Below are 25,161 nucleotides of genomic sequence, written 5' to 3' on the forward strand. Positions count from 1 at the left end.
ATGGGTTTTGCGATGTTCAGGTGAGCTGTCTAACGGTTTTGGGGTTTTCAGAGAGGATGAAAAATGGGCGGTGACCCGAAGATCTGCCTCCAGAGGGCTGCGGGGGACATGAGTTCCTTTTGAAAGCCGGCCTTTGCTCCCTGCCCGCTGATGCCGGGCTCCGCCAGTGCTTTCGCGCCTTTGCTCGTCACCACGCCCCTGGGAGGTAGTGGATCTTTATCCGCACTTTATAGCGGAGCCAACAGAGATGTGAAATAATTTTCCCAAGGTCACACGGCTCACCGGTGGCAGCATTGGGAGTTCGGTCCCTCCTGCTGGCCCCAGGGCCTTGCTGCTAGCCCTTGCTGCCTTGAAGCAGAAGGTCATGTGGCGGGTGAGCCTCAGCGTTGGAGGCCCGGGCTCTTGCAAGCCTTTGGAACCGCTCACCAGACTGAGGTGCCTTGCTTAGTTAAGGTGGGCCTGGTTGGAGTTGCCTGGATTTTTTTTTCATGTTGATTTTTATTTTTCTTCCCTTTTTGGCTAAAACAGGACCTGAGCATGGATGGTTCCCTTTGCGGGGGGTTGCAGTTCCACAGTAACACTTGGGTTCCGAAGGCTGGGATGTGCCAAGTGCAGCCCTTGCACTGGCTTGCTTTTTTTTTTTTTAATAATTTGTTTGTTTATTTTATTTTTAGAGAGAGGGGAAAGGAGAAAGGGAGAGAAACGTCACTGTGTGGTTGCCTCTCACTCGCGCCCCCAACTGGGGACCTGATGTGCAACCTAGTCATGTGCCCTGACTGGGAATCGAACCAGCAACACTTGGCTCGCAGGCCGATGCTTAATCCACTGAGCCACAGCAGCCAGGGGCTTACTTTTGAGCATTAGGTTTCTGAGTCCTGTTTGGTGGGTTCTCCATTTTGAGATATTTGTTCCTACTGTTTTCAGTTTTTCCAGCTCAAGTTTAAAAATTTTTTTGAGCTTATTCTCTTAAAGGGAGAAATTCAAATGAGAAGGATATGATTATGTTTTAAGTTCTTATGCTGTGCTAGGCACAGTACTAAACATTCAGATTAATTTATTCTAATCCTTATAATAGCTCTCTGAAATAGTTATTATAATCCTATTTTTATAGATACAGGAACACGCATACGGGAAAATGAACTTGACTAAAGTCATACAGCTAGTAAGGTAGTCTGGACTATATTTATTTATTAACTTGTTCATTCATTTAACAAATGTTGATTAACACTATGTTCTAGGTACTGTGCTAAAACATCAGGGCCATGAGTTGGTAAGGCCCATGCCATCAAAAAGTGGATTATTTTCATATAATAAACATAATAAATAATGAACATGTCAGTGAATAAGGTGAATCCAGATCGTGGAAAGTTCTAGCAAGACAATAAGAGTTACGTGTTAGAGCGTGACTCGGTGGAGGTGGTAGAGATGGGGGCCACTTTAGGTTCGATAGTTGGCAAGGGCCTCTTTGAGTCGGTGATGTTTGAGTTGAGATGGAAAGGAGGAGACCGAGCCACCCTGGCAAGTGCTGCAGGAAAGGCGATGCAGACAGATAGGGGCTGGGCCCATCTGAGGACCAGCAAGGAGGCCAGTGAGGCTGCAACCTTGTGAGCAAGGGAGAGGATGTCGAGGATGAGACCGAGAGGCGGGTGGGAGCCTGATGACGTGCCGCGCTCTGTGGCCGTGGCGGGGAGTTCTAGTCCAGGGGCGGGGGAGCAACAACAGTGGTGTGATAAGAACCGGATCTGTCTGACTGATGCCTCCTTGCATCGTATGGCCTTTGGGAAATTCTTACATGGATTTGTTCACCCGTCCAGCTGTTGGGTATTTAGTAACTGTCCCTTACGTGTTAGACTAGAATGCACAAGAAGATATGGTTCCCGATGTCTTAGAGATGGTTTGGGTAGGAAGGCCATCCCCGGCTGGTACAATGCCGTGTGTTAACGGCCAGGATGAAGAAAGTGGACGTGGTATGGAAACATTTAGAAGGGCTGCCAGTCCAGCCCGTTGGGGCTTTCAGAGAGAACTCGATGAGGGAAGTGGTAGTAAGCAGAGACCTAGACCGGCGTTGTTGGGAAGATGGGTCTGTGTTGCTTTTGGGCCTGTCTGGCATTCTCAGTGACCTTCTGAGGGCTTATTACCTTTCTCTTATTTTTAAAGAAAATGTCTTTACCTATAAATAGGACAAATATTCTTTCAAGTGTTGTGAAGAATTTTAGCAGTGTGTATAGCGTGGGCATTTTAAGCAAGCTCCATAAATATTTTATTGGTAGCTGAGTAACAGAATAAGGTTCCTCTTTATAGGCTGCAGCTGGCAGGGCAGACGTTTTTTTGTTTGAATGAATGTTTTATGTGCTGTTTCCTTAAAACATTCAAAAGGAGGCTTTAGTGAACCTCCCAATTGTTTCTTGTGCTGTTCTTGTTAGTCACAAAATTGTTAACAAGAGGGCCAAGGGCAGACAGTTTGAAAACATAATGTAATATCTGCTTATCATGTTCTTTTATCCAGTCATAAAAGTATGCTTATTAAATAGAGTACTATATGCTATTACCCATTATTTTTTTAAATGCTGAAAAAAACCCAGTGGGTATATATGTGTCGGGATGTACTAGTATTCAAATGCAGCTATTAATATTTTACTGTATTTCATTTTAGTTATTTTAAATTCAACTTTATTGAGATATAATTTACATAAAGTGAAATTTACCAATTTTAAGTGTTGGGTGAGTTTTGGCAAATGTATACTCTCTTGTGACCTGTCATAATCAAGATATATATATTTACACACACATGTATATAAACATACGTATATACATGTATATGTAGTTATAATTTTTTAAATATGTCTATACTGTTCTAGGTTATGACCAACATCACAATCAGATTATAGAACAGCTCCATACTGCCAGAATGCCCCCATGTGTTGTGTCTTTGTGGTCAAACCCTCTCTTTACCCCAGACATCTGGTAGCTATGCTCTGTCCTTCGTCCCTGTGATTTTCCTTTTTCCAGATGTCCCATAAATGGAATCATAGAGTATGTAGTCTTTTGAGGCTAGCTTCTGTTCCTCAGTGTAATGTCTTTGAAATAAATTCATGTTGTGTGTATCGCAGTAGCTGAGTATTATTCCATCATATGGATGAACACTGTTTATTCTTTCATCCTTTGAAGGGCACTTGGGTTCTTTTCATATTTTGGTAATCGTTAAGGAAGCTGCAGTAAGCACTCACATACAGGCTTTTGTGTGAACGTGGGTTTTCATTTCTTTAGGGTAATTACCTAGGAGTGGAATTGCTAAGTCATATGGTAAGTGTAGTGTTTTGGGTAAGAAACTGTCAAACTGTTATCCAGAGTGGTGGTGCCATGTTGCATTCTCACCAGCAGCAGAGTGTGATAATGCCATTTGCTTCACATTCTCATTAGCACTTGGTATTATCAATTTAAAATTTGTTAAGCTATTCTAGGAGGTGCATAAATGGTTTTAATTTGCATTTTCCTAATGGCTAAAGGTGTTGAAAATCTTTTCTTGTGCTTATTTATCCTGTGTATCTTCTACTGTGAAGTTTCTTTTAAAATCTTGCTTTTTTATTTTATTTTTTTAGTTTTGTTATTTTCTTACATTTTGAGAGTTATTTATGTGTTCCAGCTACAGTTTCTGTATTGGGTATGTGATTTGCAAATGTTTCTCCTAGTGTGTAGTTTGCTTTTTTATTCTCTTAACACTGTTTTTGAGAGCTAAAGTTTTAAATTTTGTTGAAGCCCAATTTATTGTTAAAAAAATTTTTTTTAATGGATGATGCCTTCAGTGTTATATTTAAAAACTCTGCTGAGCCCTAGGTTCCAAAGGTTTCCCCCTATGTATTCTTCTAAAAGTTGTATAATTTTACCTTGCCTCCTTTGTCATAGATAAATTGACCATATAAGCGTGGGTTTATTTCTGGGCTCTCTGTTCTGTTCCTTTGATCTGTGTGTCTGCTTTTGTGCTGGTACCAGACAGTTTTGATTACTATAACTTTATAGTATAATTTGAAATCAGGGAGGATGGTACCTCCAACTTCGTTCTCCTTTCTCAAGATTGTTTTGATTATTCAGGGTCTTTTGTGGTTCCATATAAATTTTAGGTTCTTTGTTCTAGTTCTGTGAAAAACGCCATGGGTATTTTGATAGGGATTGCATTAAATCTGTAGATTGCTTTTGGTGTGGACCTTTATAGGACATTAATTCTTCCAAATCCATGAGCATGGTATAGCCTTCCATTTATTTGTGTTTTGCTCAGCTTTCAGAGTACAAGTCTTTTGCCTCCTTGCCTGAATTTATTCCTAAGTATTTTACTCTTTTTGATGCAATTGTAAATGGTGTTGTTTTCCTCATGTCTTTTTCCGATAGTTTATTATTTGTGTATAGAAACACAACAGATTTCTGAATATTAATTTTGTATCCTGCAAATTTACTGATTTCATTTATTAGTGCTAATAGTTTTTTGGTAGACTCCTTCCTCCTCACTCATTAGAGAGTTAGTTGCAGACATTTTGACAGCACCCGTAAGTACTTCACCATGTAGCTCTCACTTAGGATATTCTGCTACAGAATCATAATACTATTGTCTAATATAAAGTTGTTATTCAGATTTCCCCAGTTAATTCCCACATAGCTTTTTAAAAAAATATTCAAGATGCACTGTATGATTTCATTGCACTTAGTTGTCATCCCTCAAGTACTTCCATTTATTTAGAATAATTCCTCAGTCAGTTTTGACTTCAGATTGTCATTAAGATTTTTGAAGAGTACAGGTCTGTTATTTTGCAGAAAGTCCTTTTATTTGGATGTGTCTGATTGGCAACTTTGGATTAGGTTCAGGTTAAAGGTTGTGGGCAGAAGTATTTTAAGTGAAATTGTTTACTTGCAGTGAGTTATTTCAGGAGGCACAAGATGCCACTTTGTCCCACCAGGGCGATATTAAATACAGTCAACCCTCTCTATTTACATCTTTAGCATCTGGATTTGACCAACCATGGATGTATTTCCTTAGAAAATATTTTCGAAAGTATAGAATATAGTCAAATACTACACCATTTTATGTAAGGGGCTAGAGCATCTACTGATTTTGGTTTCCTTGGGGGTTCCTGGAACCCATCCCATGTGAGTACCAACGGACAACTAACTGTGTGTGTTCTTGATTAATGTGATGCCTGCTAGGTTTCTGACTTTTCAATATACCTTTTCCTTTTGTTATTAATAAACCACCTCTGGGGTGATGTCTTGAGATTGTGTGAATATCATGTTGTCCAGGGATCTTCCATCTGATTCTTTTAGCGTTGATGAGTCCTCCCCGAGGCAGTCGTTCCTGTAGTGGTTGTGTGATGGTGGCTTCCTGTTCCTGTCATTCTTCTGTGTTTATTAACTGGGTTTCTTTTGTAAAGAAGGGGTTCCTTTCTCTTTTTACTTTCTTTCTTTCCTTATTATCAATGTGAAGTCTTGAATTCTTCCTTCTCTTGGTCATTATTCATTCTGATGCTCACATGGTCCTAAATTTGTTTAGAGGGAACCACTTAATTCTGGGCTGGCACAATTGTCGCACAGGCAAGCTCTCTCTAGTGTTTAACATTTGAATCCATTTGTAGCCCTGGAAGCTATGAGAATTAATGTACGTAACATCCCTTAGATTTTTACTCTTTTTTGATAACCACCTGTGCTTATTTTCCAGCAAATCACTGAATTGAAGAAAGAAGACTTTAACCTAAAGCTTCGCATCTGTTTCCTTGAGGAAAGAATGCAACAGGAACTCGATGGCCCCACGGAGCACATCTATAAAACTGTAAGTGGCCCCCCTTCTTGCTGCCATCCCTGATGTCTTTTCTCATGGTGCTCCAAGCAGAAACGTGATTAATATTTGCTCTCAGAGTGAGCATGGATAGATAGAGCTGCTTTCATTTAATTTGCATTGATTATGGGGAGTATAAAGACAATAAGATGACCTTAGTATTAAGTAAAGAGATACAAGATTAATTTTAAGGGATCCTTTTTCTCTTCTTAAAATTGGACTTCTGATTTGCTATATTTCAGTAGGCTTTTTAAACTTATCCATATTTAGACAAAGACAGTGAAATGGAAGAATGTCTTTGGAATTGAAACTTATTGTTACCCACTAATTTGTGTAACTGTAGGCAAGTCACTTCAGCTCAGCTGGGCTTGCTCCAGAGGGCAGTGATAATAATCCCTCCGTCATAGGGTCATTAGTGTGGATTAAAATGAGATGACAGATGAAAAGTCCCAGCACGCAGTCAATGCTGGACAGTTACCATTGTCCGATTGAGGCTTCCGCGGGCAGCCCAAAGTTAGGACTGTCCGTGTTCCTGTGCTGTGGTTCTTCCGTGGGTTTTATATACTTGCTTATAACTGTCAGGAAAAAGGTTTGTTTCCAGCTGAAAGTCTTGGCCTGGAGGCTTCTGCCTGAAAACAAACCTTGGTTCTGAAACTTGAAAAAGAACTTGGCTTTCTTGAAAAGACATGAGTACAAACAATATTTCAGCACCTATTTCTTGGCTTGCTCCAGTAGATTAGCCCTTGGCCTGGGAATTAGTCCATTGTTTTCTCGTCTGAAGTTTGCACCAGTGGAAACTTTTGAAGGAGGAAAAAGAACTCTGCTTGAGTTTCAGTGAATGAACTTAAATGGACTTGTCTTGAAGAGAGATTGTTCTGTACTGTACTTTGAGCCTTTTCAAGAGTTGAAAAGCTCCCTTGTCCCGCAAGACACAATTTTTTTTCTTTGTTGTGGGGGTGGGAAGACAATGAGGACATCCCCTTTTCTGGAAGGAAGTGGTGATAAAAGAAAAAACAACAGCCTAAAACATTTTATTTGTAAGTATAGTTATCATCTATCTCAGCACTTCTAAGTGATAGGAAACCAGAGCATGTGAATTGCCTTCTTTGTGTCAGGCGCTGTCCTGGGCCTTTGCACATCAGCGCCTTATTTTACTTTTCAAGATGGCCCTTTGCAGCAGCGATGAGCTCACTTGCAGGAGAGGAGCCTGAAGCTCAGGGGGCATCAGTAACTTGCTTGATGTCCTAGCCACTGTGTGAGGTGCGTTGGAGCCCAGGCCTGCCTGTCTCATTGTACCACGCTGTTTCAGCTACTCTTTTCCGTTGTCTGATTAGCTGACCCGACTTCGTCGCACTTTTATTTCAGTTTAAGTTTTTATATAGCTACACATGATTCAGAGTTCAAAAAGCGTAAAAGGTGTACACTGAAAACACTTTTGTCTCCTAGTCCCTTAGGTCTAACCAGATTACTGGTTCCTCAGGCAGAGAAGTTTTATGCATATGCAGGCAAGTGTGTATGTGAATATATATGTGTATAAGCCCCCTTTTTATATCAATGGAAGTATGTTCTGTTCTGTAACTTGCAGTTTTCCTTAATAATATCTTGGATATCTTTCCTTAGTAGTGGGTTAAAGCGTCTTTATTTATTTATTTTTTTAGTACCGATATTCTATTTTATGCTAATAAGGTGTTTTGATTTTTGGTTAAGAAATTATGATTGTCATATATTTAAGTTTATAACTTGAGGTGTTGGGCTTGCGAAGAATAGTCTAGCGGACATGTTAGCTCTCTGTTCTACTAAATTTGCTCGGCTGGAGTGCCAGCTGGTGCCTCAGAAAGCAGAGCACTCAGAATCTCTGAAATCAGCTCCTACGTAGCTCTTTGCTCTTGTGAGAGCTGGAAAGGAATCCACAGTTCGAACGCTGTTCCTGTCATTTTCACAAAACCGCCATTGAAGGCATGGTGCACTGTCACTCGGTGTCCTTTATGCAAAGATCATTTCCTTCTAGGAAAAAGTCCTGCCGCATAAGTGACTTCTTTAGTTCCTGTTGTTTGACGTTGAAGACAATAACATGTTCATTAGTTCACTTAGTCCTGAAATCCCCCCCGTTGGGTGGACTTTATGATTTTCTTTTGCCACTTGGGGGATCTGCAAGGAGAAACGTCGCTTTCTCACCTCCTGCACTTGTGCTTCTGAGGACAGTTACAGGCCTACACTTCCAGTTTTCTGTTCAGTGTTCGCTTGAAGGCAGAGCCTGTGTCTGCCTTGTTTACCTGTGTCCTCGGTGCTCAGCCCAGTGCTTGGCACGTCACAGGGACGGTAAATGTCTGTGAAGAGAGGGAATGAATAAATGAGCGTCTACTGATTTACTATGGTTTCCATTTCGTGAAGAGTGGAGGCAGGATTTGAACCCATGTCCTCCTGGTCCGAAGCCCATGACCTTTCCTTTCTGGCTGACTTCTCAGCCTGGGGATCCCCCAGAGCTGCTTGGCTGAAAGGAGGGAGGCATATCCTCCGAGACTGTAAATTTTACTGGAAATGTTATTTTGATTTAAAACGATATTCATGTATTATGGAGTAGAATGTAAACTTGGCATGAATTATTAAAACAGGAGCAAGATTTCAAAGAGAACCTGGAATTAGAGCAGTTCTCTGAAAACTTTTCAACCAGACCCGTTTCCACTCCGTGAATTCATCTAACACTGTCTGGGCTACATTTATGGACTGGTTTGAGAAGCCAGCCACCGGCCCACTGTCTCACGTTGGGAGCCGCTTGCTGAAGACTCTTGTCTTTGGATTCGCATGTGAATCGTGAGCCCCAGGCCACGTGCGACTCCCTTCCTTCTGGTCAGTTACAAGGAAGGCATTTGGTTGGAGAACGCAGCGGTGTCCCTAATAGCCAGCTTGTCCGTGCAGCTGCGGCTCTTTGGTGAGAACCCTGGAATCTCCCACTGAAATGAGGCAGGCAGTGACGAGGCCTCCAGTTATGCACCCACATGTTTTCTTTTTTGAAGCTGTAAAGCGTTTCCACTGCCACAACCAGCACACGTATGATGGTAAACAACCAGAAGTTAATTGCCTTGGACTGGTAAAAGCAAACTGCAGAATTGCTTGTAAATTTGCTTGGTGGAGGGCAAACAATTTTTAAATCGGCCTTTCTCATATGACATTTATGCCTTGGTGTTTGAATGCTCTGGCTGTTCGAAGCTTACAAAATTTACATAATTGTTCCAAGTCTTGTGAAATCTGGGGCTTTCTTTTGAGACCACCAGGGTTTGGAAATTCCCTTTTCCCTGTGCCCTGAGGCTAATGAGGTTTGGAGTCTGACGGCTGCCTATTACAAGCGTGGTGTGATCAGTCCACTCTGAAGATGGTTTCCCCACTGTAGGCACAGTATGGCCTGTAGTTTTACACTGTTTCTTTTCTTCCCTAACCTCGTCTGGAAGAATATCGAGCTCAAGGTGCAAGTGGAAAGTCTGAAGCGTGAGCTCCAGGAGAGAGCGCGGCTGCTCATCAAAGCCTCGTGAGTACCCGTCATCCTGTCACATGCTCGGGGGTCGCCCAGGGCCCCCCTGTGGCGGCTGCGTGGGTCAGTGAAACAGAGCCTCGTGCTTCCTAAGCCTCTTGTTCCCCAGCTGGGCTCGGGGGACCCCAAGGAGGCTTTGTTTATATATCATTATTTTTCAACCAACTTTTAAAGTTTATAGGAAAATGAACAGCTCTTACACGTACAGCAGGATGAATTTTCTCTCAGCAGAGACACCCATGGGACCACCATCCCGACCAGGAACCAGCACATCACCAGCCCCCAGGAAGTCCCCTTTGTGCTCCCAGAACTTACCCTCCTCCCACAAAGACGGCCACTTTGCTAACTAGCAGTATCGCCATTGCTTAGTTCTGCCCGTGGTAGAAATGGAATCCTACACTATGCTTTTGGGTCTGGTCCCTTTCCTCAGCGATACATTAGTGAGATCCGTTCATATTTTTTAAGTATATCATTAGCTCACTCACCGCTGTAGAAGTCCTGGGGGCATAAAGGGGACCTGAGGGACTCCTGCGGCAGGTGAGGCAGAGGATGGGGCTTCAGTCAGAGTAGCTTGTTTTTCTCTCTGTTTTGCTTAAAGAACATTTGAAGACTATTATTTTAATTAATTAAGTATTTATTGAACAACAAGCACAGTTCAGAGAATATAACCTATGACTCAATTGCTCGTTCATTCGTTCATTCATAAACATTTATTATGTAATTACTCATGCTACACATGGAGGATTTTTGAAAACAGATATTTCCTTACTTTAAGAGCTGATCAGAGACTGGTGACAACTCATCCTAGGAGCCAAGTGTAATGGAGGTGCAGTGATAGTTTGTGGGGACAGTGGGGTACCAAGTGTGCTGAGTTTCAGTTGGTGAGCGTGGCAGAAAACTGCCCAGGGTGGACTCGCCAAGGATCCAGCTGAAAGCTTATGTGGAAATGCTTCGTCTGTCACGGCAGCAGAGTTCCTGCGGGACGTGGAGCCGGGAGCGCGGAGTCTTCCGCTTAGGGCGCAGCTGCACTCTGGGCCGGGCCATGTGGCTCCTTTTACTGCCACAGGGCCGGCAGCCGGAAGGCCGACTGCTGTAGCCTTGAGCGGACGGCAGGTTCCCAGGCCTCGCTTGACCTGGCACGCGTGGCATGTTCTGAGTGAGTGAATGAATGAGTGAATAAACGGGGAAGACACGTTTTTGTTCTTGTTGCTGTAGTTTCCTTTTCCTTTTTCAGAAGCACATCATTCATCATTCCCTGGGCGAGGAGTCAGACCTCCTTTACCAAGCCCCGGCAGTCAGTGGTCGCGCTCGGTCCCGCTCATGCTCGGCGCCCTGCCTGCTGCAGATCTGGACCCGGACCGCTTTCAGTCAGGCGTGCGCACAGGGAAACCCAGACTCACCAAGGCTCTGTGCACGCAGGACAGCACACGGGGCTGGGTGCTTTGGGGGCCTGTGCACATGTTTGTCTGCATAGATTCTCTGAACCGCCGCAACTAGTGTTCAAGACCCTTTTGGTCTGATCTTGCTGGTCAGTTTATTGAGAAAATACTTATTAAACCACTGTTCTGTGCTGCACCGGACCCTGCTCCTGGGGATGCAGTGCTGAGCCAAGCAGGCACGTGGGGCTTGCGTTCCAGTGGGAGCGATGAGGATGAAGCGCTTCAAGAATGTGTATATCAGTGAAGTTGGGAGGAGAGCGGTGAGAGAAACAGGGAGCCGTGGGAATGGGTGTGTAATGTGGGTCCCCAGCAGGGAATGGCCTGAGGACGTAGCATCGGAGGTGAGATCTGGGGGGTCGGGAGGGACCAAGCAGTGAAAGGGCGGAGAGAAGTGTTGAAGGGGAGAGGAGCGTGCGGGACTGAGGGCAGGGGAGAAGTCCAGGGGGCCTTGCCTTGCAGGGTCTGGAGGCCTCATCAGAGATTTTGGTCTTTATCCCGAGATCAGAGAGAAAGTAGTCACGGGTTTTAAGGAACTGACACAATCAGTTTTGTTTTCTAAAAGGTCAGTCGACGCTGAATGGGACATGTTTTGTAGAGGGAGCAGGCGTAGAAGCAGGGGGACCAGTTAGGAGGCTAGCGCAGTAGTCGGTGACGGATGAGTGACAAGAGATGGATAGGTGGATTGGAAAGACACCGAGGAAGCGGGATCAACAGCGCTAAGTGATGGATGGGCAGGGAGCTGTCAAGGGTAGGTTGGGGGTCAAGGTCCTGAGCTGTGTTTAAGAATGCTCACAGTGACTTAGCTGCCCCAGCTTTCTCTCCGCCGACTTTCTACCGCAAACACAGCTCACAGACACTGAAACGCTCTGCCTTGGCCCTGACAGCGCGCCCCCCCCCGCCCCCCCCCCCCCCCCCCGCAGGCCCTGTTGTCCACCCTGCAGAAGGCCTCCTGCGGGGCCACACGTGGCTGCCTCAGCCCACTTTCACCAGCTTCTCTGGCATGTAATGACGGTCCCGTTTGTGCACAGCGCTCTCCAGTTCATAAAACACTTAGCATCTTTTTGCAGTCCATCATTATCTCGAGGCGTCTTCAGACCTTGAGGCAGACCTCATTTGAGAGAGGAGGGAATTTCTGTTTGGAGAAGGGAAGGGCCGTGACTAGAACCGCTCAGCCAGAAAGATCATAGCTGGGATAAGAGCTCAAGTTTGTGACTTCTGGTCCAGCACGAGGTTTCATCTTCTTTTTTTACTTCCATGCGTGTTTCTCATTTCTTCAGAGTGACCGTACATCTCAGCCAAGGGCCTCTTCCTTAGTGGGGTTCAGGGCCGGTGGAAAGGGCAGGGGCTCTGGGCTGGCTCTAGCAATAGGCAGGACTGTGGCCTCCGAGCCCTAGAGCTGCTCAGCTGTTCCTGCTCCACAGAGCCCTTGTGTGGGTGACCTGCCGTAGGACATGCACGCCGTCTTCCGCTGACCTGCTCAGCGTGCCGTTCCCTTTACCTCTCACTGCTCAGCACCTCGCGGTGTGTGTGTGGTGCGTACCTGTTGATGGAAAAGTATCTTTTTGTTAATGCCCTCCACTTCCTTTTTGAGTTCTGTGGTTGTTTCTGTTTTGGGTGGTCGGCTTTTCCCTGAAGAACTATAATTAGAATGGAAAGAATCAAGAGGAAATGTTGATGGTTAGGAAGAGCAGCGAGAGGGGTGTTTACAGAAGGTTCATTTTTGCATTGGGTGGAAAGCTGGATGAGACCAGTTTCTCTCAGCCTTTCCTCTCCTTAGGTCTTGCTGTCTGTCTCCTTGGGAACAACAGGCTGGCATGCAGCACTCGGATCAGAGAGGAAGGAGCCCTGTCCTATGAGGGTACTTACATTTTTGGAGAAGCGTCTTAGCCTCTAAGCCTGTCCCTGGCACTCGACATGCTATATCGCATTTGCTTTTACAGCAGTTATTTGAGGCAGCCACAATTCCCATTTAAGTGACGAGGAAACTGAGGCTCAGAGGAGCGGGGAACTCGTTCAGGCTGGTAACAGATCTGGAGCTGGTCTGGTTCAGGAGCCCACTCTGCCTTGCTGTGAAGTAAACCTATATGCTCGTTGACAGTCCATTGTTCTATTTGTCAGTTACCATAAGGGGACATTAAAAACAAAAGCAGACATATTGTTGGGAGTAAATTTTATTTCTGTAGCTTTAAAACACAAACAAAAATAATAATTCCATTAGTAGAGGAAAATTGCACTGTACTGCTGAGTGTAAATTTTATTGCTACAGTAACTGTAACATACAAAGATGATAAATGAAAAGTTGGAACATTTATTATTGGGAGTATATTTTATTGGTATAACTAAAATGCGAACAAACTGAATAATGCCAGTACTTGTTAAAAATTGTAGTCGGCCGCTTGACAAAGTACAGGAGGCTGACTGTAAAACACCAAGGTCTGATCTGGGCGGACAGGAGGGGCTGGTGTATTTGCCCTCGCTGGCTGGGGTGGGGCGTGGGGTGGGTTAATTGAGGGAGTGAGCCTTTTCTAGAGGAGGCTCTAGAAAACCCTGGGGCTAAAACCTTTGTGGTGGTTTGAGGAAGCTCAAGACTGGAAAATTCTGGATCCAAAGCTCAGGAAGGAAAAGCGTCCAGTCCAGCATTCTTGCAGCCATATAGCATGCCCTCTTGCGAAGTGACAGAAATGATCGGGAATCTGTGAACTCCAGACAGTATTGGTCAGGAAATGAGCTGAGGGAGTGGGCTCAGGACGTTTCATGGCATTACTCAGGAAGTGGCCGTGGTGGCCTCAGTTCTGGCCAGCGGATGACCCTTTCTCAGCGCAGACACCAGCCGGGGGCAGAAGGAGGCCGCTCCAGGCATCTCAGCGGGGCAGGCACTGCGCCGGCCTTGGCGGCAACAGGCTGCCGTGCAGCACTCGGATCGGAGAGGAAGGAGCCCTGTGCTGTGACCACCACGTGTCTTAGCATGTTCATTCCAAGAGGTCACCGCCTCATTTTTCCCAAGAGGAAACTGAGGTCTCAGAGGTAATTCACCCGGAGTCACACTGAGGACAAAACAGTGAGAATTTGGAAGCGGATCTGTTCAGCTTCAGAGCCTATGTTCTTTCTTTCCAGCTGTTCACATTGAATCCCATTACAGTGATGTCACGGCCCTGGGGCCTTCGGAAGGCTCATGGTGAAAGGAGACACGAGAAGAATAAAGTCTTTTATTTGCAGGCAATTCATGTTTGAGGCTTGGGCAGCAAGGATGGCCCTCTTGACTGTCTCTTGTTCTCAGTCCCAAATTCACATGGCCTGTACATGTGCGTGTCCGATCACATATCTTGGTTGGGAAAGTCTTACACACCCCTCAAGTAGGGCTTGGGAGGCTGCTGGTGAATAGATGTGTTCTGTTGCAGTTTCTCTGAGAAACCAGCTTTAGGTGGAGCCATTTCCTTTATATTATTCTGCCTTTAGGAAACCCGCAGTCATTTCAGAAACCGATGAGACCTGCTCTGGGTACGTCTCACAAATGCATATCCGACCCTGTTCTTCTTCTGGGGAGGACCAGAGTGGAAGGCGTCAGTGGTTTGGTCCTGCGTCTGATGTGGGTGTGCCCTCCCCCCGCGGCTTGTGAGGCGGGGGGCGTGCTCCATGGTGCCACAGCAGCAGGACTCTGCATTTTATGTTTCTGTAGCACGGGGTGTGGGCTGCTCGCCCCTCTCCTCTCCTCTCGCCCTCAGTGCCAGCTGGTGCCCACCTAGGTGGACTGTAGCTAAAATGCTTCCCCTCCAGCCGGCAGAAGACGAGGCATGCAGTCCCATGACTCCTCAGATTCAGTTTTGTTTCATTCTTTTCCCTGTACTTTGGTTTGTCAGACCAGCTCTCTGCCGTTCCTACCCCCGGTGGAGGTGTACTTTATTGGAAGTTTCCTGGTGGGAAATTTGGCAATAATTGTCAAAAAAATCTTAAGAGTGTTTACACTTTGAACCAGTAATTCTCTTTCTAGGATCGACCCTAAGGAAAGCACTGGATAGTATACCCACGGGGATGCTTTCAGCATAACGTTGCTTATAGTAATAAACAATAAAACTGACAGTTGTGGAACACTTACTGCTGACCACTATTCCCAGAGCTTCATCACTATCATCAGAGGAATGTGTAAAGTCAGAAGCAATCTAAATGTTTTAAAAATAGGAGTCGATTTAATGTAGTACATTTTATACAGCAAATTAATTTGCAGCCTCTAAATATTAATGTATATTTATTGACACAAAAGGATGTTTATACTGTGTTCAGCAATAAAGTCAGATCACAGACGTATACTCTATGATTCTGTTTTTGTAGAAAACGCCTCAAAGGCTGTATACTAAAATGTTAGCGTAGCTATCCTGAGATTATAGGTGATTCTTAACTTTATTTTAAATAGTATGTATTTTTTTAAACATTTTTCCTTAATCCTCACTCGAAGATATGTTTATTGAGTTTAGAGAGAGAGGAAGGGCAGGGGTGGGGTGTGCGGGGAGAGATGTCGATGTGAGAAAAACATTGATCGGTTGCCTCCCATATGCGCCCTGACCGACGATCGAACCCACAACCTAGCTATGTGCCCTGACTGGGAATCAAACCCACAACCTTTCGGCCATGGGACAATGCTCCAGCCAGCTGAGCCGTACCGGCCAGGGCTCATCGGTTGCTTCTTGTATATGCCTTTGGAACAGAGATTGACCCCACAGTCCTGGTGTATAGCGATGATGCTCCAACAAATTGATCTACCCAGCCAGGGCTAAATAATATGTATTTTTATTGATACATCATTCACGTATAACATTGTGTAAGTTTAAGGTGTACAACATGTTGATTCGATACATTTATATATTATATTATCAGTGTTTTTTGAGTTACAGATACTAATTAATATAACAGGTCTGTAGGAATATTCCTTGTTTCTTAGGGTGAATGCAGTCACCACCTGATGGTCACCCTCATTTGCCTCTTTTTGCAGCAAAGCAGCTGAGAGCCTCGCCAAGGGGGGCGGCTCTGAAGTTCGGCGGGTGAAAGAGGATGCTCAGAAGAAGGTGAAGCAGGTTGAAGATCTCCTGACCAAAAGAATATTCCTTTTAGAAGAGGCAAGTCTGGAAACCCCGAGGAGAACGTGTTCCTTCCAGTGGGTTAATAACGGAGTGGGCAGAATTCTGTTCTTTTCCTCATAAACTGTCAAGAGTTTCTGAAGACATGACAGCCATCCTCGTTGAGCATCTCCGTGGTTCCAGCCCATTCTGGGTGCTTGACATACAGCATTTATACCCTTACATCCTGCAAATTGGCCGTTATTGTCTCTTTCCTACAGGCGAGGACACTGAGGTGCGGAGAGAAATGCTAACCAATCCAAGCTTAATCTTGCATAGAAATGGGTGACTGATCTAAAACCCCGTGTTCCCGCTGTACCACTCCTCTTGTTAGCTGGTTTAGTGCCTTTCTTTCCCTGAAGAGGACACCGAGGCCCAGAGAGGGGGAGTGACTCACCCATCATGGACATTATGTGTCCATGCCGCCCGTCCCCAGCGTCCAGCCTCCTTGCCACCATCCCAGCGTCCCCAGCGTCCAGCCTCCATGCCACCATCCCAGCGTCCCCAGCGTCCAGCCTCCTTGCCACCATCCCAGCGTCCTCAGCGCCCAGCCTCCATGCCACCAGCCCAGCGTCCCACCAGTGTTGATTGAGTGCCTCTTTTCCGGGGGGCACTGTGTATAGCTCCTCATCTTCCTGATTCTCAGGTGCTTCCTATGACTGATGGGAGTCAGGATGTTTCTTGGTTAGAAAATCCTGGTTCAATATGTTAAAAAGGTTGCATAAATTAGTTACTTATGTCTTGATCTTTGGAGTCTGTTGTTTCATCTTGCTTTCTCTATCTGCGACCCTGATTCTTCTAAGCAGACATGAGGAGAAATAGCACCAAAAAGCACGTCTGAATTCAAAGAGTGGGTATATTTGTACTGTATTTTGAAGCTTACAGTGTCCTTCTCCAGTTACGATGTTCACTGGAGCCCTTCTGTCAGCTTCATGGGGGTGTGTAGATATTAGGTTGATCGGATAGACGAGGAAATGGGCCCAGAGAGGGTGGGAAACGAGTCATGGTCATGAGTGGTAGAGCCGGGACCTCTGAGAGTCCAAGAAGGGTCTCTGAGTCCAGGTTCTGACTTTTAGTTAAGATAATTGTGAGCCTTTTAAGACGCTTAACCTAATCTTGCTCATTCATCTTATTTTTCTCAGTAAGTGCTTCCCACTGTCTTAAGGTGCCCGCACAATGGGCAGTACTAGGTTGAATCCCTGCTCTGTCACTTACTAGCTTTGTCACCCTAGATAAAGCAGTTCCCTTCCCTGAGTCCCTGCCTCTTACTCTGTAAAATGAGGCTAGTGCTACCTGCTTTGCTGTAGTAATTGTAATAACAGCGGTGCTACTACCGGTTTCTCAGGGGCTTACCGTATGTGAGGCATCCTTCTCAGCGTTTTGCATACATTGATTTAGGTGATCCCCTCAACAGACCTAGAAGGTAAGTGCTTTTGTCATCTTTTAACAACCAAAAGGAAAACGTGACCCTTGCACAGAGTGGCTGAGTCACTTGCTTAAGGGGACACAGGAAGTAAATGCCTGGTGGTCTGGCTGCAGAGCCTGCACTCTGAACTGCGGTAGTCTGCCAGTTGTTAGGGTTGAGTGAGAATCAAGGGTATTTACAAACAGAGCTTCTTGTAAAGCCCGGTGTCGAGTAGGCTCTCAGTAAGTCAGAGGTTTTGTTGCTTGGTCTCAGAAGATTGGGACATGATTTTTCCCAGCTACCACTATGATTGACAGACAAGTCTCTTGGGAGACAGTGTTGGGGGAGGTCCTAGAGGGGAAGGATTGGGGGGAAGAAGCCACATTTTTCTGAGTTCCCTGTGATACAGCAGGCATTTGTCAGGTCTCACAACAAGTCTCTGGTAAATGGTTGTTATCCCTGTTGTGTAGATTGGAAAGATGGGGCTCAGGGAGGTTAAGTGACTACCCAAAGGTCACACAGCAAGTAAGTGGGAGCTGGGCTTTGTACCCAGTATGATTTGACTTCTGTGTTTGTGATGTGATTCGAGGCGGTTGGCTTGAGTAGTCCCAGGTTACTTTCATGAGCCCCAGGTCCCTTATCCCTAACACAGACCCTGGCTGCGTGATTTAGATAACTTCCTTGCTGGTTTCTGTGAGCGCCCCGGAAGAACCTAGAGTTTTTCACCACCTAAATCTCTTTGGTGATACAGAAAATGTACTTTAGAATTGTGTAGTCATTATCTTAAAAAAAAGCTAGTGGGGGCGGTGGGGTGTGGGATGAATTTGTGTGGAGATTATGGTGACTCTTTGAGATTTACGTATGTTTAGGTATTGAGAGGCGCATTTCTCCTTGTTCTCATTGAGCTGTAAATATTGATCTGATTTTTCAAAACCAAAACAGTTCTCGTAGAGTTGAGTCTTTTCCATAGGAAATGCCTATTACTCTTCAGGATACAAGAAGGAAGGATGGCTGGCAAATGTATTTATTACTGATTCTCCCCATGTATGTATAGTACAATTCAGGGAGGGGAAATGTGCCGGAGAAAAAGTCATAAATATTTATATTTTAATCCAATTTCCTTTCAAAGTGTTCCCAATTGTATTGAAAAATTGCCTCACATGCATTTAATTTAACTCTAGGATGTGAAAGCCGCCCAAGCAGAACTGGAAAAGGCCTTTGCAGGGACAGAAACGGAGAAGGCTCTGCGGTTAAGCTTGGAAAACAAGCTTTTGGAGATGAAGAAGATGCACGAGGGGACCATGGACATGGCTCTGGGCCTGGAAGAGAAAGACAGGTCTGGCTCTGTCCCTCCGATACCTGACAGTCATTTGTCTGGCAGCATGGGGGAAGAATTGTCTCTTCCCTGTCCCCTTCCTTTCCTCCTTGTTCCCACAGTAAGGACACTAGGATTCTGAGGACCGAGAGAGAGAGGTAGTAGATAGAAATTCATGCTGGGATTTTCCACTCAGATACTGAGTATAGCATTTGGCTTTGGCTGTAAGCTTCCTGGTAGCCAAAGGGAAAAGGGAAAGACTATTTTGATTTCTCTTTTTCCCTTAATCTTGATGATGACAGGATTAAGGTGACAGAACTAGGGGATAAGAGAGAGATGTATTTTAGAAGGTAGAATCACATGTTGGCGCGAAGGGCTTGGTGGCTGATTGGATTTGAGACTGAGGGAAAAGGCTGCAGAGATAGCCCCTCACCCAGGTGAGCAATAGTGGGATGGTAGTGCGGTTTGCTGAATTTTGGGGGGGAGAGGGAGAAAGATGTTTGGGGGCAGAGGGGCTGGGAAGATGAGCTTTCAGCTGGGACATGTTGGATTGAGGGACTGTGGGCATCCAAGAGGGGAGTCCAGAACATACTTGGGCATATGGATTAAGGCCTGAATTAGAGGATTTAAGGATCCACTCAAGAACCAGCTACTGAGCAAGGCTGCGTTGGGTGTGGGCAATGCAGAGAGGAGCACTGTCTTCCTTCTATGGAGTCCCCGCGTGTGAGAGGGGACAGAGGTACAAACAGGGTTCTGTGCTGAGACCTAAGTGAGGGAGTGCCCAGCTCTGCTTGGGCGTGGCGCAGGGAAGGCTCATGGGAGGAGGCGTGATGGGGTTGCGGGGGAAGCCTTGCCTCCCCGAGGGAACGGCATGAGCAGTGGTGTGGAGCCTGGCTCAGTTTCTAGGTAATTCCAGAGGAAAGTGCAGAAACTTGGATTCTTGTCTTTTGGGGAAAGGGAGCTTGGGAAGGCTTAATGCTTATTGAGTAATCACTGGTCCAAGTGGTGGGGTGTCCGTGGACGTGGGTTGTCTGGTCAGGGCCTTGCTAAAGGCTTCGTCTTCCTGGGGTCTCCCGCAGGTCTAGCTGGGTAGGCGCAGAAGCCTGACTTGTCAGAACTGCGAATGCGTCTGACGCAGGGGTAGGTGCGCCCCAGCCACGTCCCAGAGACTCAGGCAGCAGGGAGCCCTCTGGGGCTCTGCTCGCTGAGGGTGTTGTGTGCTTCCTCCCTGAAGGCAGGCCTGTTTAGGAAGCTGAGCCAGTGACAGAAGGTGAGGGCTCAGCACAGAACTGGAACAGGGTCCCCGGTCAGGCCCTGGTGACGTCAGATCTGCCACACAGTTTGACGGGGCTTGGGGCAGCGCCCTCACAAGGATGTTTTGCGCCCTCACCACCCTTTTCGAAGGTACATGTGTTAGCTACTTGTTGTCCTTCGATTGGACTTCAAAGCTAGTCTGTATCTTCCAGGCAGCTGACAGTGAGGAGCCCTGCAGGTCAAGTCTGGCCAGCAGATATGTTTTATCTGATTTCCTTTTTCTTTTGAAGTTTTAACTAGTCGCTAATATTTTTAAAAGTCTTAATTTTATGTAAGAGCCTGGGTTTCTGGATGCTCTTGGAAACCAGGAAGGTGCTGGAGGATGGGGCCATGGTCCTGCCCGAGCGCTGCTGCCCCCTGAGGTGGCCCCGGCCCCTCTCATGTCCGTCCCCGGCTAGAACTTGCTTTAAGGTAACTAAGAAATCAGTGTTATCAAGGTGTGAGTTGCACATGACACAACACCCATTTTAGTGTACAGTTGGGTGACTTTCTGTCTCTCCCGTTGATTATGTGATGATTTCAGAGCCGAGCCCCTAGAGGGCACTCTTACTCCTCTTCCTGGTTTTGGGAGCCTTGTACTGGTGCTGCCAGTTCCCTCCATGTCCGGTTGTCTTAATCCATTTGGTGCCATAGCAAAATACCCCACTCTGGGTCGCTTATAAACAACAGAAATTTATTTCTTACAGTTTTGAATGCTGGAAGTCCAAGTTCAGGGTGCCAGCATGGTCAGGCGAGGGCCCCCTCTCAGGTCCTTTTTCTCATTGTGTCCCCACTGGCGAAGGGGCAAGGGATCTCTGGAGCTTCACTGATAAGATACCAGTCCCATTCATGGGAGTTCCACCCACATGACCTCATCTCCCAAAGCCTCCCCCCACCCCCATAATGCCATCACTTTTGGGGAGGTACAAATGTTCAGCCAATGCACTGAGGTGAGGTGACAGGACACGGAGGGGCACTTTAACGAGCAGACCGGACTCTGGGAGATTCAGTCCCCACGGCTCACCCACAGTCTGCTTCTCAGTGTCGTTCCCCCCCCCCCCCCGGTCAGCAGAGGAGTGAGCAGAGCCTCCCTCTGCAGGGGGCGCCGGCACATGCGTCCCCTTCCAGTGCGCCGCCGGGGGCTCTGACTGCCCTTAGCCCCCTCCTCACCTTCACCCTGGGAGCCGGTCCTCTTTCCGCCCCAGTGCGTTGCTTTTTAGGCTCAGCTAGAGACACTCTTCGTAGGGTCCTTCGACAAAATGCTCATCATCGCGTGCTAAAAGGAAAAGTAATAATTATAGCAACTGTCATTTGTTGAGTTCTGCCATATGCCTGGAGCGGTGGAGGTTCGTTTTAAATAGCTTATCTCCATTCCACATAAGCAAGTTATCCCCATTTTATAGCTGAGGAAATGCAGGCTCAGAGAGCCGATATAATGCGGCTGTTGTCAGAGAACAGGTGATAGAGGTAATTTGGTGGCCTCGAGAAGGACGTGTTCGGCTCTACCTGAGGGGCCGCCGGGGGTGTCGGTTGGCAAAGGCCCCCCTAGGAGAATAATGCCGAGCTGAGCCTGGCAGGACTATGGGCGTTTATCAGGTGGAGGTGGGAGTGGGGTGCAGGGAGGCGTGTGCGCGAAGGTCTGGGGGCGCAGCACAGCCCGGCTTCTGTCCTAGGCCCTGAAAGCTCGGCCGGGCCCCCTTGCGGAGGAGTTTGGTCTTTATCTCGGAAGACAGTGCATTTTAACCTTTGACCTGAGATGCCTTGGAGAGACGTCCTTTTTTTTTTTGCATTTACCAGAATAGTCTGCTTTATTGGTCATGTTTATTTAGCTTTCAGTGCCAGATTTTTATAGGAGAGGAGATTTCTTGGCCAAAGAAGTAGTAATCCACCGCTCTCGGTGGTGGGGCTGTTGGGTGTCTGAGCAGGGCTGTGACTCAGTCAGACCCCTAGTCTGGTGCCTGGGAGGCTGGGGGTAAGGGGACAGTTAAGGTCACGTGAATTCTGGTCCTTAATCTCCGACTTGCAAAATGTGATTTCATTCGTGTTCAGTCATTGGATGTGTCTACTTTGAAGATGCATGGCCCCATTTCCTACCTCCTCCTGCTCCACTGAGCTAAGAGAACGGCCTAGAATTTAAATTTTGTTCTCTTTTAGACCGATTGAGGACTTGAAGCTGTCTTTGAAGAGCAAAGAGGCTTTAATTGAGTGCCTTCAAGAGGAGAAATCTCAGATGGTGTCTCCTGATGAGAACGTGTCATCGGAGAGCGCCAAGGACTTTCTGCTGCTCGGAGGGAGGAAAAGGAGAGAGACAGTGAGGTGAGGCGGGAGGACACGGAGCGGGGACTTTACTGAGCAGGCCAGACTCCGGGAGATGGGATGCCCCTTCAGTCCCCACGGCTCACCCACAGTTCGCTTCTCAGTGTCACCCCCCATCAGCGGAGGAGTGAGCAGAGCCTCCCTCTGCCGGAGGCGCCGGCACATGCTTCCCCTTCCAGCCTTGTGTTCATGGAGGGGGTTAAGGAAACAGTCCATGCCTGCGCGCCTGTTGCACTGTGTGTTAATTTGTTGCTGCCCAGAGACTTTATTTTCATCCTTTGGGTTTTCTTGGAATGACGTTATGGTACTTACCTGGCTAGAGGCAGGCTGAAGGCCATCTCTGGTCTGAGACTTCAGAGGCAGCGGGGCAGGGCACTCACTGGTTTGGGCGGCAGCCCGCGGAGGGATTCAGTGCGCCGCCTCATTTAATCCTGGCCGCGGGTGAGGCGGGGATCACGGCCCCTCGCCTTGGCTCAGAGCAGTTGCTATATTTTCCTAGGCTCCAAGAGGTGGGTTACTGGTACTGACCCGAAAGCCTCCCTGGACCCCTCCCCACACTGGGTGCCCTCCTCGGCCAGCTTTTGGAAGAGGGTGGGCAGGACCTGGACGTGCAGGTAGGCCTAGTCCACACCGTCCCGTTCTTGCTGGAGCCTGGGTGGCTGCTGTGTGCGGTATGTTCTCCTTAGGAGACACTCTGGGTGCTCATGGAAGGTCTCAGCTTCTTTACGGAGCAGGGCCTCCTCTGTCCCGCACACAGCAGTGAATTCTGTGGCCTCACCAGTTAGATGCTGGCTGTCCTCAGCCGTTGTCTCTTGCTCCTCAGAACCGTCTGTCTCACTTCCTCGGCCTTGTCCCTTTTCATTGTCCAGTGGCTCCTTGGTTTACTCTGTGTGGGTTGCTCATCTTCACATTTTTCTTCACTTGGGTGGGACAGGAGTGGGCACTTGCTTTCCTGAGTTCCACAGCAAGGGGAACAACAAGTAAAGGAGGTGCTCATTCTTAGGGTTCTGGGGAAGCTGTGGATTGTGGGTCCCTTCTGGGCACCAATTAATGCGTTTTCATAGGCTGCACAAATGGAGCGCCAGACGGAGAGAAATCGCTTTGAAGAGAGGATCCAGGTATGTTGATACAATTCTTAAAAATGTGTTGAAGATTTATCCTTGGCTCTTGCTTTATTCTGAGTGCAGCAGGTAATTCTGTGTGGCATTAGCTGTCACTCATCGAATGCTACTGTCTGCCAGTCGAGCTTTAGGCCCTATGGAAAAGGTTTCTCAGCCTTTGTAATAACTCCGTGAGGCAGGCCTTCCCATCTTGCAGATGTGGCCCGTGAGGCTCAGAGCAGTGAGGTCCCTCATCCAAGGTCACGTAGCTTGGCGGAGGTACAGCAGGGATTCAGACTTGCAGTCTGATTCCAAAGCCATTGCTCCGCAGTCCCTTAGTCACGGCAGCTGGCTCTTGTAGAGCACCTGCCAGCTTAGAAAGTACTTGCACGTCCGTGATCTCATTTGATCCTCACGACAGCCTGGGAGGGAGGCAGCAGTGATTATCTTTAGAAATGAACTCAGACGATAAATGTATATGTTCTGTCTCCATCAAACTAAGTTCTCTGCTCGCTTTCGTAGCATTAAGGAATGAAATTAATGATCTGTTGTTTCCCCCAAATAACCTGGTGTGGTTTCAAAGACACCGATGTGACTGCATTCAGATTCCAGAAGGCACTGGAGTCCTTCCTGTAGGAATAGCTGTCATCGTTCTAACTGATCTGATCCCCTTCCTTCCCCCCGGTCCTGCTGCTGTGAGCGGTAACACAGTGACTTGGAGCTGATGCCGCTACGTTCGACTCTACTTGGAAACATTAATCACAGGCTGACAGGCATAAGATAGAATAACTGCATTTGAATGTGCTCTTAAAGATATATTTACAATGCATTTTGGTTGGAACACATCACTTTAGTGAATCTTTTTCTAATCTAATTTAGGCACTTCAGGAGGACCTGAGAGAGAAGGAAAGAGAAATTGCTACGGAAAAGAAAAATAGTTAGAAGAGGGATAAAGCCATTCAGGGTCTAACCATGGCATTGAAATCAAAGGAAAAAGAGGTATGTCTGATACACCTCAAGTGAGATTTTTCCTTACGAGCTTCACACTGAGTTTCTTCCTGGCTCTTGCCTGCCGGGCCCCAGCCTGCCAGGCCCCTGCCCGCTCTGTCGGGCTCAGCCTCCTCTGGTCCTGGAACCTGGCAGCACTCTGGCCTCCCCGCATTGGCCTCATCCCCTTGCTTTGTCCCCCTAATTCCTTAGCTAAAGTGCCATATGCCAAGGGGAGCCTGCTCAGGTGTGGTTCCCATCCCCATTCTATCCCCTCGCCGCCCTGGCACTTGGCATTCGTGGCATTTTGCACAGGGTCATGTCTGCTGCTTCCCTCCGACGGACAGTTCCGTGAGGACAAGGAAACCGGTAGAAGATTTACTGTTGGACATGGAGCTCCCAGGGCAGGGCAGGGCTGGAGCTGGGCCCCAGAAAGCCTCAGCTCGGAACCAGGGATTGGTTTTCCTCCTTACAGAAAGGGGCAGAAGCCCCTGTACCCTCCACCGCTCAACCAGGAGCCTGCTCACCTCAGCACAACCTCCACCGCGCCCCCCAGCTTCACCGCTCCATGCAAGGCAGAAGGGGAGCCTTTTCATTCAGAAGGAAATGTTTCCCCTGGCTGGTATGTCTCAGTGGATTGAGTGCTGGCCTGTGAACTGAAAGGTCACTGGTTCGACTCCCAGTCAGGGCACATACCTGGGGTGTAGGCCAGGTCCCCGGTTGGGGGCGTACGAGAGGCAACCTATCCATGTATGTCTTCCTTTCTTTCTCCCTCCCTTCCTCTCTCCCTAAAAATAAATAAATAAAATCTTTTTTTAAAAAGAGAGAAAATTTTTCGTCCTCCTTGTTCTCGT

The 25,161-nt window shown here is 47.0% G+C and overlaps 1 pseudogene across 1 annotated transcript; it reads left to right on the top strand.

Moving 5' to 3' along the window:
• Positions 1–24,929, top strand: LOC150018686 (CDK5 regulatory subunit-associated protein 2-like; annotated as a pseudogene). The gene is made up of 10 exons (XR_016509139.1): positions 1–20; positions 325–373; positions 5,702–5,812; positions 9,265–9,341; positions 15,768–15,891; positions 18,478–18,632; positions 22,059–22,220; positions 23,285–23,338; positions 24,200–24,319; positions 24,783–24,929. The product of XR_016509139.1 is annotated as a CDK5 regulatory subunit-associated protein 2-like (transcript).
• Positions 24,930–25,161: the final 232 nt, after the last annotated feature.

This window comes from Furipterus horrens, unplaced genomic scaffold (genome assembly GCF_987537825.1).
Source record: "Furipterus horrens unplaced genomic scaffold, mFurHor1.1.pri manual_scaffold_2, whole genome shotgun sequence".
In the NCBI taxonomy this organism is placed as follows: domain Eukaryota; kingdom Metazoa; phylum Chordata; class Mammalia; order Chiroptera; family Furipteridae; genus Furipterus; species Furipterus horrens.